Genomic DNA, 17,460 nt, shown 5'->3' with positions numbered 1-17,460 from the left:
ATTAAAAACCGCACAGCTGAACACTATTGTACTTGTAATACTAAGGGCCCAATTCACAAAGGTAAATATGAATGTGTATATTTACTCACTTAGGTACTACTGTACCTAAGTGATATTGCACACTTCGTTGCAATACATCATTTACGAGTGTCGAGATTTACCTAGGTGAATATTTACATGTCTCCATCATCTCAAATCAGGGGCTGGAGCTTCCTACAGAAGGAATTACAAATGTAAATGTAATACTACTATTTTTGTATGCTTAGGGGCCTAATCTCAAACTGCACTTCGTACTACAAAAAGTAGTAATACAGTAGTTTTACTCATACAATAAAAGGGGCTTCTTACAAAAAAATTCAGGGGCATATTAGCAAGAATCTCATTAAAATTATCGCGGCAGAATGAGGTAATAGAAATTTTCAGGTAGTCTATGTGTCCCCCACTCGCACCCTATCCATGCACCCACGTTCCATGTATGTCGTGTAACTTCTGTTCTGTACTTGCTAGAAAGACGCATATGGATTTGCGTCCATCCTTAACATATCAGCTATCCAGTCATGCATAAAAATCCCGTTCATTAGGCTTCTTTGCCTATGGTGCCAACGTCTTTATATGGTACACCTTTACGTTTTCTCCATGTTTCCTGGCCCAGTCAAGCTAGGCCCTTAACGAAGCTCCAAGTTCATTTCTGTCTCTGAAAGCTGCAGTTTAGGTATGCATCCCTGACCTCTACCTTACATCCTGCACAGACGAGTGGTGCCCGGCTCGGCCTGCTTGCCTGCCAACACGTTATTTTGCCTACAGTTATCTGTTCAGCCTCCGCGAAAACACATTCCAGTCTAGTGAAATAGGTAAACATATTCCCGGCTGCAGAGCAAAGGGCCCTGCCTTCCTGTCTCCATGCAAGTAATTTACTGCTCCCGTTACCATGGTAGGCCCATGGCCCCCGCACTCTACATGAAGATTCATATGCACGCACTAGCATTCAGTGATGAACGGCCTCTGCCCGAGAGACCTTTTACTTCGGACACTACATCCTCCAAACATGAGATACCAGATATGCTATAAGTGCAGGTCGTTCTGACAGCCCAGATATCAGTCTCCTCTACTCGTGCAAAAGTCAAAGCCCCCAGTTCTCCCCAGTTACACGTCATGCTCAGTTGCGCGCGCATCTAGGTCAGAAGTTTCTGCCGACTCTGCAACTTCACTAAGAATCCACCCACTTGTGACGTTTTATGTGACGTTTCTCTGACATGTCAAGTGCACGCCCATGTGTACGCCCTCTTACACGCCTCCTGTTACGCACATGTGTTCTTATCTCTCTCTTCTCACCTGTTACGCCTACTGCATTTGAATCAAGTATACTGTTTTACTATATATAATGTGTACTGTTAATAAAAAGTTGAATATCCCTTCCTGAACCTTCGTGGTGATGGAACTCGATGTCCATACCTCGAGGTATTATTTTCATTAAAGCCCGTATGACTCAGATTCCACGGACTCTGCCTCTCATTACTTGAGCTATCCTTTTACTTGTAATTGTATGGAAAAATGATACGGTAATTTTATTTACCACATAATTTGGCGCCCGAACAGGGACCCCCCCTTCCCCACTCGCCGGCGATGTCCCGCAGGCCTTGACCCCTTCTGCAGCAGCGACGGAACCAGTGCACTTCTGCGGGTTTTCCTGCTATTCTCCCTCGGGCCTATGGAGGAGACGGTGACTGCGACCCAGCATCCAGACGAGGCGGTGAGGAATGCGGTGAATCCCGACCAGAGCCCCTAGTCGAGAGAGCAAAGTCCGAGGTATCCAGGGGCCCACCTGTTCCGAAGCGCATGCGTAGGAGAATCGTCACCTGACGCAGTCCAGTCCAGGCCAGTTTCCGAGGCCTTCAGTTTCTGCTTCCCGGTGAGTACCGTCATTGGGAACGCATCTAGACGGGTTCATTAATTTGTGCCCGGTCAAGACAGGTCTGGGTACACAGACCTGGTCCGGACGTGTTTACTTAGGTAGATGCGACAACACGTGTCTCTTTATGGGACCGGTCTGTACTGTTCTAGCAGTGCATCTAGTAATGCAGTGCATCTAGTAATTCATCCAGTATTCTAGAATCTTGAGAATTTTCCAGTATTGTGTTTTCATGTACTAGGTAGTAACTGTTCGAAAATGTTTTAATGTGTTTCATGTTGTGGTATGAATGATTGTTTTCTATTCATTACTGTGTTTTTAGTGTTCACGTTCAATTCAGTCTCGACATGCCACTTTTTTCGAAATTACGTCAGATAGGAACTAGGAAAGGGATACTCGAAGAAGCAGTTCCCGTCCCGCCTAGGGACACTCCTGGACATTTTATGTATAATAAGCATGGCTTAGATGCCATACTGTACCTAGATTTGTGGGTGGACTACACCAAGGGTCTGGAAGAGAAGTATAGATGGCCTGTCTCAGGGACATGGGATGCTGAACGCATCATGAGAGTAGAAGAAGCATTGTGGAAGAAGAAAGCCAGACAATCCCAGAAAAATGCCATAGAATTATGGCGTAAAGAAGCTCATAGAAGAAATGAGAAAGAAATCAGGAAAGCAGAGAGAAGTAGAGAAGAATCCGAAAAAGCTAGAGAAAAGGAGTCACTAGAAGAAGGAGAACGAGTCAGAATAGAACAACAAGACAGACAAAGAAACGCCCTTATTACAGGACTGTATCCAGTTCTTGCCGAGGGCCTGCTCAAGGCGACCCCGGAAGTAACACGTAATTTGCCACCACCATTGGTCCCGACTAAACTTCGTCATAAACAAACCGCAGCAGATATTTTCCTTTCTTCCTATTTAGATGATGTTGCTCCAGTATATACTAATGTACCCGTACCACCCGTTAATAATGCACAGCAGCCTGCTCCGTCTGTTCAAGCCACTGTCCAAGCCACGACCCCTCCACGTCACCAAGTCACGCTTCCCGCGCCTGTTGTCACTTCCCCTACTGCTACTGCTACTGTTACTGTCCCACCTACTATTGGTCCTCTTAATCCTTTCACAACAGATGTGACCCAGAGCCCACCTCCAGTACATATGCCACCTCTTCCCGCAGCTTCAGTCCAGTCAGTTCACGCCCACGCTTCCGCTTCAGGAGGCGCAGCAGGAGGTCATCTTCACACCCCGCCACAAACAAAACGAATGACGTTTAGAGAACTAGCATTACAGCGTACACCTAGAGCAGCTACATTCGAAAACCTTAGACAATACATTACAGATTGTAGATATGACCCAGTACCTGGTAAGGGGGACATGATGTTATTTTCGCTACGCCTACGACGCGTTACGGATTATTTGATGCTTTTGCCAGAAATGACTAACCATCTAGACAATATATATCATTTTATTAGAACAGGGGAGAGACCTGAATGCATTCGCGAGGCCATGGCACATCAGAAGGTTGAGACACAAAGTATGATCTTACGATTTCTGATTAATTGTTTGATAAGGGAACGAGATCGACCAGGTACAAGCCAAGAAGAGAAGGACATGTTGATACATTGGAGTAATAATATAGCTGATGGTAAACATGACAAACAAAATTGTATAGATTCTATGTACAGAAAGATCTGCAAAGAAATAGTGAAAATACACGAAAAAGAGAAAGAAGCTAGGGGAGCCGAGAAAGAGAGTGAAACAGAGGAGGAAGAGGATGGGTTAGAAGAGTCAGATGAACGCCGAGAGATGATAGCGTACGTAGGTAGAGCAAGACCTTTTGACAGACCTATACGCCCAGAAAGTAAAAGACGTTTCCTTTCTCCCATACCAGAACAATGCTCTCTTGAACATCTATTCCAAGCCACTGATAAAATCCTAAAAGAAAGAATAGGTTACAACGAACTTAGTACAATGCGTGAACAGGAACTAGCACGGTCCGCAGTACAGTGGGCTGATAATAAGAGTGTATATAAAGATGATTCAGTAGCGCAAACATTTTTGAGTCTTACTCCAACTGAACAGCGTTTAGCTGGTATGTACATGATCCAGCATCTCATCATGCTATATGAGAGTCAGCATTCTGATCCAGGTCCCCTATATATTATATTAGAAGACTTACTCCTGAAAAGATGGAGAGGCCTAGGTACCGATTTAATTAATGTGATTCTTGAACAACGCCATAAATACAGAACATTTTTGACTCCACATTTTGTTCCCGTTCCACCTCCAGTAGGGAAACCCCTTTACATAGACAGACAGAATCCCTTACGAGAAGTACATCCCGTCCAGACGACTCCAGGGGGTGCGCTTCAACGCGTATTCGTATACACACCCTTAAGCAAAATGGAATTATTGGAAATGAAGAAAATAGTGCCATGTCATGATAAAGATCCAGCAGGGTTTCACCGTGAATTAAAAGACATGTTACTCATGGGAGATTACACATATCCCGATATTATGAAAATGTTAAAAGTACTGTTACCAGCCGGTATTTACGAGAAACTCAAAGAAAAAGAATGGGAGGTGGGAGGTAAAAAGATTATCTGGACTGAATTAGAGGACGAAGAAAAAACACGTACCCCAGGTTTAGGTCTTGGGGATAAAACTAAAGCATTACCAGGATTATTAGTACAGGTTTTGCCGAGGTTATTGACAACTAAAAAGGAAGACTGGGATGCAATCTCAGCCTGCAAACAGAAACAAGACGAGGATACTAGTGATTTTTATTCCAGATTTGAGAAATGTTTTATTATTAATAGCGGCCTGAAAACAAGTAGTGAATCATATCCACATCTTTTTGTGACCAAATTGGTTGAGAATTCCTTACCCCAAGTTAAGAATAGAGTCCTGAAAGTCGAGAGCACATGGCAAGCAAATACACCTTCCCAAATGTTACAAATGTTACAGTACCACCAGAACCGAATTAGAGAGGAACATGATCATGAACAGAGACGTATGAAAGATACGAAAATGAAAGTACTAGTAGCTCAGTCTGTTCCAGCAGACGGTCAAAGAAAGGGTACAGCACCTCCAGGTCAGTCTGCAGCTCCTGTTAAAGGGAATTGCAATTACTGCAAACAGCCAGGTCACTATATAAATGAATGTTTGGTTTTGAAACACAATATTGCTACCGGTAGGACGAAAGAAAGACCGCGTCCTCCTAGACAGGAACATGTTCCACAGCATATTCCACAGAATACGCAACCACCACAGCAAGCACAACAGACAGTAGCTGTACCCCAACCTCAACCCCAGCCTATTGCAGCCACGCAACATGTTACCCAACAAATGTACCAGTATGCACAGTCAGATTACCCCGATTACCAGCAGTACTCATGAAACAGCCTAGAGAGGGAGGTTGGCTTGCCTCTTATTGAGGTTCCTGTAGTGTAGATCAAGAGGGTCCCTATGTACATAGTCAGGTATTAGGGAAAGACAGAAATTTTTTGATTGACACAGGGGCAAGTAGAACTACCATCAGTCATGACGAGGTTCCAGGGGCACCCCTCTCAGGCTCACAGAATGTTTCCCTGGGTTTTTCAGGAAAGCCTATTGTTAATGAAGTGTCAAAGCCAGTAGACATGGGCGAATTTTGCGGATCTCGCGTTCGCGAATTTTGCGGATTTGCGAACTCGCAATCCGCAAAATCCGCGAATATCCGCGGATTTTTTTTTTTTGTGTGTTCGCAATTGTTTCTGCCAGTTCGCGAGGATTTGGTACTAGTTCGCAATTGCGAACTTACTTGTCGGCTCGCAACGGTCGCGACTATGTTGTTTCTACGTCTGGTTCATCATCACAGCCTCCCAGCACCCTCTGTTTTACCACTGGCACCCTCTCTTTGACCCATGCCACCCTCTGTTACATCAATGCCACCCTCTGGTTCATCATCACTGTAGAAGATGGGGGGGAAAAGCAAGCCCACCTGCCCTGCTTGAACTGACATGAATTAATTTGGGGTTAGTTTATTAACAACACCTGCCCTGCCCCAACTGACAATAATGAATTAGGGGCTAATTAATGTGTCACTGAAAGAATTTAAAGTTCCAGCCTGGCACCTGCTTGTCTGCTCCTTTAGCTGTAAATCAGGACCTTTGTGGCATACAGTTAAGGTCAGAGCAGGGTCACACAATAGTTGCAAGCAGGCAACCGAATTCTGGAGGGCCCCCTCAGGAAGCACTACAAAGAATCGTTACAAATCATGAGGTTGACCTTTTGCACCTGCTCATTGCTTTTTCTTTTGCTGAAATCGTTTTTCGTTTTTTTTCGCGCTATTCGCGGGGCGCGGCGTCGTGCGAAACCGACCGCGGAAGCCGCCAATTCGTGCGAATGAGCATTTTATTTTTTTGCGGCTTGTTGTTTCGCGAGTTTTTTTGCAGTATTCGCGAGCCGCTTGCAGCGCAACACGCGAATTTACCCCAAGGTCGAGTACGGGCGCGGCCATTTTGTTTGCGTGACGTATTTTCGTTTCCGCCCGCTATGTATAATCTCGCGCAGTAAGCGCATTGCGAGTAGAGGTTCGCACGAGATCGCGCAGGAAATCTAGAGGTTCGCACGAGATCGCGAGGAAAATCTCGCGCGAACTTACTTTCGCGCTCGTGAACGGGCGCCGGCCATCTTGTTTTTCATTCATTTCCTGTGTCTGGGCATGGTGTTTAATCCTCTTGGTATCTTTGCCATCCTTTGCTTGTTTTCAGTTTTTTTTTTACGATTTTGCTTCTTATCTATCCCTCTCTTTTCCTAGCTGTATATTTTTGTCTTTTCTGCTATTTTTCTTTACTTTTAAACTACTTTTTTAAACTCTTTTCTTTTCTTCTTCCCTATCCTATTCTTTCTTAATTTTCTACTTCTTCCTACCTTACCTGCCCAGACCATGGTCAAGCCAGGCGCCGTGAAGCTGCCCAGGCACTTGAGGGCCGCAGCGGCGGCGGGGAGTAGTGCTGGACCCAGTGGCAGGACAGCATGCGGGAGATTGAGGGGGGAGCAGGTGACGCGACGGGAGATATTCAGCCCGGAGGAAGTGGGCGCGCTGGTCTACTTCGTCCAGCGCCGCCTGCCCAGGACCATCGCGGGAGGCGGCAGGATCGCGGCCGGCGGCTACAACATGCGGGAGCGCCGGAAGCGGTGGGAGAAGGTGTGCTGGGCCATATCCCACCTCTACGGGGTCCAGCGCACCTACAGCCAGGTCACCCATCGCTGGACGGACCTCCTGGACCGCGAGCGCGACCTGCTGGACCAGCTCGGCTTGGAGATCCCCGGGCTTGGTGAGTAGTAGTAGCCATTTAATCAATCACTACTATGATGTTTTCTCCTGCTCTGTGTTGTTGTATTGCAAATATTTGTTTTTTACATGGAGCAAGCCAATAATGCCGCTGATGACGATTACATTGTAGTTAAATTATATTTCAAAATCTTCTGTGCATTTCAGGTGCACTGCTCTCCTTCTCAGTGGCGTTGCTACTATGCTTATTTGTTTTCTATTTCGTGGTCTCATTGGCCTGAGTAACTATTATGTATGAGTGTACTTTACAGAACTGCGTAATGCTAGACACTAGGGGGCAGATTACATTTACAAGCCCCTTGCGCCACGTTTACGTTGCCTTGCGTGACGCAACAGCGGCGTAAACGTGCCGCATCCCTGCGAGTCATTTACAGCATGACGCATCTAGGGAGATGCGTCACGTTATAAAGCCATGGGCCTGCACCACAATGGGTGCGTTCCTAGTACGCAGGGTGGGCAGTCCAGCGGCTGTGCGCCTCGCAAAATTGCCTGCGTGAAATGTACAAGATTTAACGCAGGCACTTCTGCGACGCTGCTACGTCAATTCAATTCCTTATGTCTGCTCGAAGCAGGCGAAAGGACTGACACAGCATGTTAAGTATTGGGTGGCCCTGAGCATTACTGGAGTTGCATTGCGTTGGCGACGTGACTCCAGCGATGCGCCGCTCTTACGTGACGAGATGCGTCACGCAAGTGCCTACCCTTGCGCCAGGGCGCGCCGCATTGTAAATGAGGCACACCTGCCGTGTCGCAAGGGTAGTTTTGCGTGACGCATTTGATCTGGCGCATCTCTGGAGATGCGCCAGAACGCGTAAGTAAGTATGCCCCTAAGGGGCAGAATTGCAATTACCGTCGCATCCCTGCAAAGTAGCAGGGATGCGCCATTAATTGTGCGGCCCGCTACCACCACCAAACATGGTGCGCCGTATTTGCAATGCGGCGCACCATGGGCCCAAAACGTCACCGAAGCTTTACTGCTGGAGTTGCGTCGCAACGATGGCGCAGCTCCATCAATGCTCTGGGGTACCCTATCTCCCCAATGCTGGGTCAAGCCGTACGTCTGCTTCAAGCAGGTGCAGGGTTTGTGTGACGCATCATTGTCCTAAAGGTGACTGATTGATATTTTGTAGATTTCCCTCAGCCACTATTAGGATGTGTTCCAGCGCAGGAATGCCCTCCCTTGCGCCGGAACGCCCCCTGATGGCGCAGGGCTTTATAACGGGATGCATCTCCCAAATGCGTCACGTTGTTATAATATTATACGCCGCACCATGGCGCCCTTTTTTGTTTAGCTGCTGCGTCACAAAAGTCACGCAAGAACGGCGCAAAAGAGCCGCAAGGGCTTAAATCTGCCCCTTCCTTTGTACCCCTGACAATAAGAAAAATAGTGGCGGTGGATTGATAGTTTGACTATTTAAATGACTGGTAATGTAGCAGGCAACTGTTAGTGTTGTCACTGATCTGACTGAAATCACAATGGAGTTTGTCTGTCACTTTGCGTCTTGCCTGCGGACTGCTGCCTGCCAGTCCTAGGTGAACGTTTCAGTACTTTGTTTAGTGAGTTACGTGACTTTCGAAGTCACAGGTCCGCAAATAAATGAAAAGTAACCATAATCAATATAATTTCGCGGAAATATTTTGTTATTGTTCTTTTGAAATGTTTGATTTGGTTGACATTGACAAGCAACAATCATCCATGTTTTCTGTTCTTTCTTTCATGTTGTACGTCAGCTCCCCCCAGGGGCGAGAGGAGGACACAGGAGCAGCAGGCGGCGGATGCTGTTCAACAGGGCCAGGATCGGGCAGGCGAGGGCTCCTCTGCTGGCCCCAGTAAGTTTTCATTTTAGACTAGTACCTATTTTTCCTAGCGTTCCTCATTTGACTTTTTTCAAAATTGTCTTTGCTCTTCTTGTAGACTGTATCTAAATTCTTATCCTGCCTCTACTATGACTCCCTGTGGTATTACTAGATTATTCTTATTAGTCTGTCTGTGTAGCTAACTAAGATTGCACGGTTGGCGAAACTCCCATGATTCTAGTCAGCAATAGCTCTATCAACTTAGTGCAGTCCTCTGGGATTGTCCATAATGTCTTTTGAAGTGTTCTATCTGGACTCATGCTTGCAAAAATTGCAAAACCTTTCGCTCAGTCACTCTAGTCTGGACCAAAAAACACAGATTGTATTTAAGTTTAAAAGCTTTATTAAAAGTAAACACATTTATTAAAATGAAGTCATAATAAAACTAAACGTTTAACTGATAATGGAAAAGTGGTTAGTGCTGACGATTAATTGAAGACATTTCTTGTGGTCGAGCCGAGCTCTCACCTGGTTTCAACTTGATCTTGTTGTTAGAAGTCCATCTTCTGTCTGTGTGGAGAAAAATGGTGCGTGTTAAAAAAACAGCCTTCATCAGTTGTGCCAAAAAGTGCAGCAAGACAACCTTCCCTGGAAAAAGGGACATTTTTTTTAACTTTAACGTAGACAGTCACAAATTACATTGTTTTCACATGTCTTCATTCCTAGACCAAAGACTAGTGAGTGCTTTATTCTAACATTCTTAAATGTACTTTGTAGGTGGAACATCTGGTGGCGGGGCCAGTGTGGAGGTGGTGGTGCTCGACACGGAGGGCGATTCTTCAGGGGAGGAGGCGGCGGCTGTGAGAGTTGAGACGGTGGTGGTGGCGGCCAGAGGTAAGCTCTTATATATTCCTTACTTATTGAGATTGAAGACTAGCTGGGAAGGCAAGAATATGAGATGCATGGCTGGGTGAATGATGAAGCAATGATGGGTGGAAGGACAACAGCCTGGGTGGGTGACACAGAAACTGTATGTGTCCATATACCTGGATCATGCTACTATCTGACTCTTAGATAGCATATGTGTATCTAGAGCAGGGGTACTCCTAGTATGGCCCGCGGGCCGGTGGTGGCCCGGCAAGCCTTCCTTGGCGGTGCGCAGACCTTGCAGACAATCACTGCTCCACCGGCCCCCACAGAGCAGAGGCTTTTTTGTATTTCACCTGTTAGCGCCCCTGCATCTCCACTCTGACAATCACTGCTCCCCCGGCCCCCACAGAGCAGAGTGGAGATGCAAGGCCACAAAGAGGTGAAATAGAACAAAGCCTCTGCTCTGTGGGGCCGGGCAAGCAGTGATTGTCAGGGTGGAGAAGCAGGGGCGCTACAACAAACAAAGCCTCAATAATATGTTCATGGTCTTTTAAAGACCTGTTAAGTACTTTGGTGTTGTTGTCTGTGTGTGCGCGTTGAGGAAGCGGTCTCAACCCGGGCTGAAGGCTGACACAGATAGACACACACACAGTGAGATGACAGAGGGGGAGGGAGAGGGAGGGCAGGAGGGAGAGAGAGATGGAGGGAGGGCAGGAGGGAGAGCAGGAGGGAGAGAGATGTATGTAAATGCTGGGTCTGGTGGCTCAGTGGATGAGGGCATCTGCTGCAGGGACCTGTGTGCAACCTCATGGTCACAAGTTATCGTTTTGCTTTAGCCCCGCCCCCTCTGACTCCGCCCCCACCAGTGCGGCCCTCGGCCCCAAACTACACTGTAAATGTAGCCCCTGAGAAAGTTTGTGAGTACCCATGATCTAGAGAGAGTAGACGGTCAGTGGATGAACTAAGTGTAACTTTGAAGAGCATGTAACACTGCACCCGCACGTCCGTTCCAGTGTAGGAAAGGCAAGGAAAAGAACTTTTAATTTTGTCCAAATACTACCATAAATAGTAGCAGTAGTTTGTATTGCAAGCACTGCATAGATCCGGTTATTATGGTGGCCACTCCCTACCTCTCTTAATAAGTTTAGTAGTACTCAGTCATTCATGTGTGGATGTATCACTGGTCACTCAATAAAAAGCAAAGCACCTAAAGTCATCCCATATATAAGCAAAAACATCCCATGTGAAGTGATAGATAATCAGATTATTTATCTTCTTCAATTTTCCATTTCTAGTACTCATTTCCACTGTAGGGTGAAAGTTAAATTAATTAAGCAGTAGCCCTTGAGTTGTAACAGAGTATTCTCAGTGCCACCCGTACTAGAAAAGTAAGAGCTTCACCACCTGCATGTACTGGACGGGTACAGTAACGCAACGGCAACGCAAGTCTAGGTCACTCCTCATGGCGTGCGTCTCTTTTTCTCGGGTGCAAGTTTACTGCGCTGGCATTATGCCGGCTTGCAGAAAATAACGTACCAATTTTCCAAAACAAGAGATAAGAAGAAGAATAAGACTGGTGTACTTTCATAGTCGACTCCAATGGAAGTCCACAGTGCTCGTAGAATTTGTTCCTTAAACTCCCACTAATGTTAGAGCAAGGATGAAGAAGTGTGAGGTTAGATAGATACTGGCCTCAATAGTTATGTAATGCGCTTGCAAGTTGCTAGTTGTACTGCAACACAAATTTCTGCTGAATGATTGAGTTAATCTTAAAGAGCATTGGTTACAGACTATGTCTTTCTTTCTTCATATAGGTTCTCCTTCCAAACGAACAAGGAGGAAGGAGCTGGCTAGAGCGGCCCGGCAACGGAGGATCGAGGCCACTGTTGCGGAATATCGGCGGCTGGTGGCCCTGGAGGACGGGGAAAGTGTGCAGTCGACAACAACAACAACGTCGTCTGCATCGGCCTCCGTGGCCCCACGGGCTGCCACCCAGCACAGTGGTCCACCCAGACTGAGCCGGGCTGCCAAAGGCAAACGCCACCGCCGAGCAGCAAGGCCAACAGCTGCCTCTCACAGGCATTGCACCTGCAAGGCAGTGAAGGCACGCCTGCGCCGCACTACCCTGATGGTGTCCCGCCTTCAGCAGGAGCTCGCCTTGCTCCGCGAGGAGCATGATGCCTGCCCTGGCCCAAAAAGTTAACAGCATCCACCCATAGTGTCCCTTGCCCCTTTTTTAGAGACTTTTGGGGGGTGGGAATTGGGAGTTGGGTTTTTGGGGACTTTTGAAGGACAATCGTTGGGGTTAGGGAGGGTCTTGCGGGAGATTATTTTGTTAGGGATATAAATATACTTTTTCAAACTTTATCTGAGCATACCTGTTTTTTACTGCTTGCCTGGTGGGTGGGGGTTTAACGTTGACTGTTTTCCTGAAAGTTTAGTTCCATTTTCTTCCTTTAAGTGTAAATGCCCAAATGTTTTCAACACTAAGTGCCTCTCACAGACTAAGTGAAGTGAATCCAAGAGTCCTAGGACTTTAGTAGTACTACCTTCAGTCTCTCGTCTCTCGTACTAATACTCCATTATACCCCCAAACCACCAAACGCTTATCTTACCTGTAATTTGTGTTTGAAAGTAGGGCTAGACCCAGGGCTGGCTCCACGGGAAACACCGAATAAGGTTGGCAATCTTGGTCGGATAAAATTTCCTCATAGCGGTGGTACTAGTGGTGTGACACAGTGGCAGTTGCATGCCTATGAAAAAAAAGAAAATGAAATCTGGTTTGTCCTCCTGAGCAATTCAACGGTACAACTGAGAATATAGCAGGTGACAGAAGTACAGTAGAGCAGTGCCACATTGTAGCCTAACAAATGGTAAAGTATAACTACTAATTCGGTTGAAGTTCTTTCACATTAGCAATGGTTCTTTGTCAAGCAGAGTAAGAATATATCCTCGGATTTCTTCACCAGCCTGTTGCTATCACCTTATCCTCCCCAGCAAGTGTGTGGATTTATTGCTGTAATAATAATTTAGTCACACATCAATCAAAACCACACAGCCCGGGGGAAGAGGGTTAGGGTTTGAAAAATGGATGGGTACGGGGGTTTTTGGGAAAGGTTTTGGGAGACAAGAAAAAATAGCACAGCATAGACAAACTATTGTGAACATAAACAAATCTTTGGGTACAAACCTATCCATCAATCTTTGAAAGTGCATGCACTACTGCATGCATGTCAGTGAAAAGTAAGTAGTACATTCGACAACTGTGGAAAGATAGAATGCGACAGTACAGGGCCTGTGTGGAATTATTTATAACGATATTCAACATAAGGTCTCTGTAGCCAGATACCCGAGAGCCTTGCTGGTCACTATAAATCCATTCACAACAACACTCAATGGGGTTGGTCTGGAAGGTGTCAGGTTTACTCCCCGTGATCCAGTCGATGCAAATATGGTTCCACCTCCAAATGTCACCAACACCCAGAAGTGTAAACACAGGGTGTTCGAGCCATTAGGCGTGGGAGAAAAACAACAAACTAAAATAAAAAATGTGGGATGGGTAAAGGTAGGGTCAGCAGGGAAAGGATACCTGTAACAGAAGACAAGACAGGCATCAGTGAAGTGCTGTCCTAACATACAAGGGTACTCTCATATAGTCTCACTAAATAACCAAGGAAGTAGATAAGTACCTGAGCACCAAGAAAACATGACCTTGGATAGGAAATACTATAGCCCTTCTGCCACAATCTGTGAGGAAGGCCTAAGAAACACATAAACATATAGTTAACGAACACACTCCTGTCGCACCAAACACACTCGCGTTATACTAAGACATCAAACCCACTACTCACAACATACCACAAACATGGTAGAGGACTCAATGTACAAAGGGGGTTCCAAATAGTCAAAGCAAAGATGTATGGTCCAACAAAAAGGAAGAGGGAAACGGTAGTGTGTAGGAAGCAAGAACTACAACACTGCGCTCTCTAAGTAATGACCCAGTAGAGAATCTTTGGTGAAGGTCAAACAGAAAAACGTAGTTGCGACCACCACTGAATTCTGCCAACAACACACCCCACGGTGCACTACACAAAGAGAACTGGGGTAGCCTGTAGTTACCTCACTACATGCCCAGTTATGGAGGTCCTTTGAAATACACAGTTATACAACGGAGACGCGTAGTTGTCCTTACTACCGCGCTCCGTTTTAATAGTACAAAAACGATCCCCGATGTGAACGCTAACACGTGGTATAGACCGCCACTGTGCTCCGCCACACACAATTCAACCAAACAGGAATTCATCAAAGGTAGAATTCTGTTAGAAAACAGTCACAGAACCTCCCTTAACAATCCGTTCAGGCAGTAATCAGCTGACCGCACGGGCGGCCGAAGAGTTTAGAGCGGCTTTACCTGAAGACGCGTGAAGTCCGTCTACCGCCAAGGACAGAACACGGAAGCGCTCCCCACTGAGCCTCAGGGGGGGGAGGGGGGAAGGTGATAGTCCACAGGAGACACGATAGAAAAGCATGCAGAGCGTCCGCTGTCATGCCGGTGCAGAACAGAAACCAGAATAACGCGCAACAGGAAGCGCGTCTGTTCCCCAGATAAACTTCCTGCAAGTCTCCCGCCTACTCATGGGAAATGTAGTTTCATAGTACGGTAGGCGCTTAGGGGCTGCGTAACCTGACAGAAGGTATAGTAGATAGAAAAGGAGAAATTGCTTTTTTTCTAGGTGTCCCCTCACTCACCAGGGTTGCCCCTTGGTGACATGCTTCATCATTGGGGCCATCCCAGTCCTCTACGGCCTGGGGCGTGCTGCGACTTGCGAATTACGTAGGAGCACTTACAAATGACTATGTGTGGTGCAGATGTGATAGTGGAGTGGACTAAGTGATGTGTTAAGGGATCAATTTAGAAGCCTAGAGAGAGCCAAGAAATGCAGTCACAGTCAGAGAAAAAGGCAAGGGATACTGTATCTATGTGGTTGTAGTGGTCCTGCTGGAAGTGGTAAGTAAGTTGCCTGCAGAAAAAAAATCCTCCTATTAGCGGCACTCCTCCATTGCAGCCGACGCTTCGTCCATCGATGTTGGTCACCAGAAGACACCCTGTAAAAAAAAGCACAGCATAGACAAACAATTGAACATAAACAATTCTTTGGGTACAAACCTATCCATCAATCTTTGAAAGTGCATGCACTACTGCATGCATGTCAGTGAAAAGTAAGTAGTACATTCGACAACTGTGGAAGAAAGAATGCAACAGTAAAGGGCCTATGTGTAAATTATTGATAACGATATTCAACATAAGGTCTCTGTAGCCAGATACCCGAGAGCCTTGCTGGTCACTATAAATCCATTCACAACAACACTCAGTGGGGTTGGTCTGGAAGGTATAGTAGATAGAAAAGGAGAAATTGCTTTTTTTCTAGGTGTCCCCTCACTCACCAGGGTTGCCCCTTGGTGACATGCTTCATCATTGGGGCCATCCCAGTCCTCTACGGCCTGGGGCGTGCTGCGACTTGCGAATTACGTAGGAGCACTTACAAATGACTATGTGTGGTGCAGATGTGATAGTGGAGTGGACTAAGTGATGTGTTAAGGGATCAATGTAGAAGCCGAGAGAGAGCCAAGAAATGCAGTCACAGTCAGAGAAAAAGGCAAGGGATACTGTATCTATGTGGTTGTAGTGGTCCTGTTGGAAGTGGTAAGTAAGTTGCCTGCAGAAAAAAAATCCTCCTATTAGCGGCACTCCTCCATTGCAGCCGACGCTTCGTCCATCGATGTTGGTCACCAGAAGACACCCTGTCCACTGCCTGCCTGATGCTGAATTGTGGCTCGCTACTGTGAAGCCTGACTCCATCCTTTTTTCCCCATTGCAGAGACTGAAACCCGGCCTGTAATTATTCAACGAAAAACAGGAAGTGATATAATATTACAACACCACTGATAAATAAATATAAGGTATGTAGGCTGTGGAGTGCAAAAAGTCACAATTTGATTTTCCTAGTAGACAGTACAATATTTTTGAAAGTGCGTACTCTGAGTCACCTTTTGAAGGATAAATAAGTATGGGCAAATTAATGTAGCGGATCTTGCCCCTCAAGCTAGGTGTACTGAATTAGATCTTCCTAGCAGTGCTCCCACCCAGACCCTTACTAAAGCCAGTCGCAAAAATGTAGAAGACCCCCAATCAAATCTCAAAAAACGAGGCCTAGCAGAAAACTGGTGACAAAACTTACTTTGAAAGTAAAAGTAGGCCGAAGTACCCCCTTCCTAATTACCCACCATTACCCACCGTGGATTGCATTCAAACCACTTGCAAGCAACCAAGCAAAAGTAGCCATAGCCAGCATCGCTCCAAGACTCGAAATCCCCCCCACTCAAACACATGCAATAGAAATACTGCTAACCCTAACGAACCCTAAGTTAAGAATAGTGGCAAAGGCTTTCTTTAACTATGCCAAATCCCCCCTTTCCCACCATGGATTTTCTTCAAATGACTTGCAACCAAAATTACACATTCTCACGAGTGCTCTAAGACCCCAGAACTCAGTTGGAAAAATCTAGAACACCCCGAAACACATGCAATCCTGCTGCTAGGGCTAACCCTAACGAACCCTAAGTTACAAAAAGTGCCAAAACTAAAGGCTTTTCCGCGCGGATTTTGTCCCAACCACTTCCACCCGGTATTAGACCTTCCCAGGAATGCCCCAAGACCCGGCAACCCACCCGCCAGGGCTTAATTTGTGCCGGTGCTTTCCGGTGCTTAGCACCGGCACTTAATTGACAGGGCCGGGTCTACGTGATCTCGCCCGTGCGTCATTGATGTTTCTTCAAAGTGTATTTAATTTACCGTTGTGTACTCTAAGCGTGTCAATCAATCATGCAGCAGATGGTTAAGACTACTGTGGTACTGTTGCGGACGCTGCCTGTGAGTGAGATCATGAATACACACACACACGTCACTCGACTTCACATTGACAACTTCTCTTCTTAATTAGCTGCCTGCTGCGGCACCGCGCATGGTGCCGTCCAACCAAGAAAGAAGAATACTGCAATATACCATTATTGGTGACGCGTGCGCGCTGTTGTGATCATCATGGCGGCAGGCTGCCGCAGCCCGCAGCAGCCCTTCTTCTTGGTTGGTGGTGGTCTCACTGGTTATACACTTGAGTAAAGTTTTTAATTCACAGTGGTTACCGTTACACTTAAGTGAAGTGAATCTTACACTGCACTATACAACGCAACAGTCAGTGTGCGTGCGCCTTGCGCTGCCGCGTTAAGCTAGTGGGCGAGCCGCAGCAGTAAATTGGGGCGCCAGGGGCGGGCTGTAATAGCTTCTTGAGTGTTCTGATAGGGGGTAAGGGCTGCTGTACACGCAGCGCGCTCAGATTGTGTCATCACATGACCACGCGCGCCACCGCCGGCACGCCCCAGCATAAACCACCATGATCACACTACGCAGTCAACCAGGAGGGTAATGGTTGGTAGCAAACTAGCAAAGCAAACAGCAGTGTGCAGGCCGGCCGGCCGGGCCGCCTAATCTC

Source organism: Lissotriton vulgaris, chromosome 7 (assembly GCF_964263255.1).
Source record: "Lissotriton vulgaris chromosome 7, aLisVul1.2, whole genome shotgun sequence".
Classification (NCBI taxonomy): Eukaryota; Metazoa; Chordata; class Amphibia; order Caudata; family Salamandridae; genus Lissotriton; species Lissotriton vulgaris.
This window is presented reverse-complemented; position numbering follows the sequence as displayed.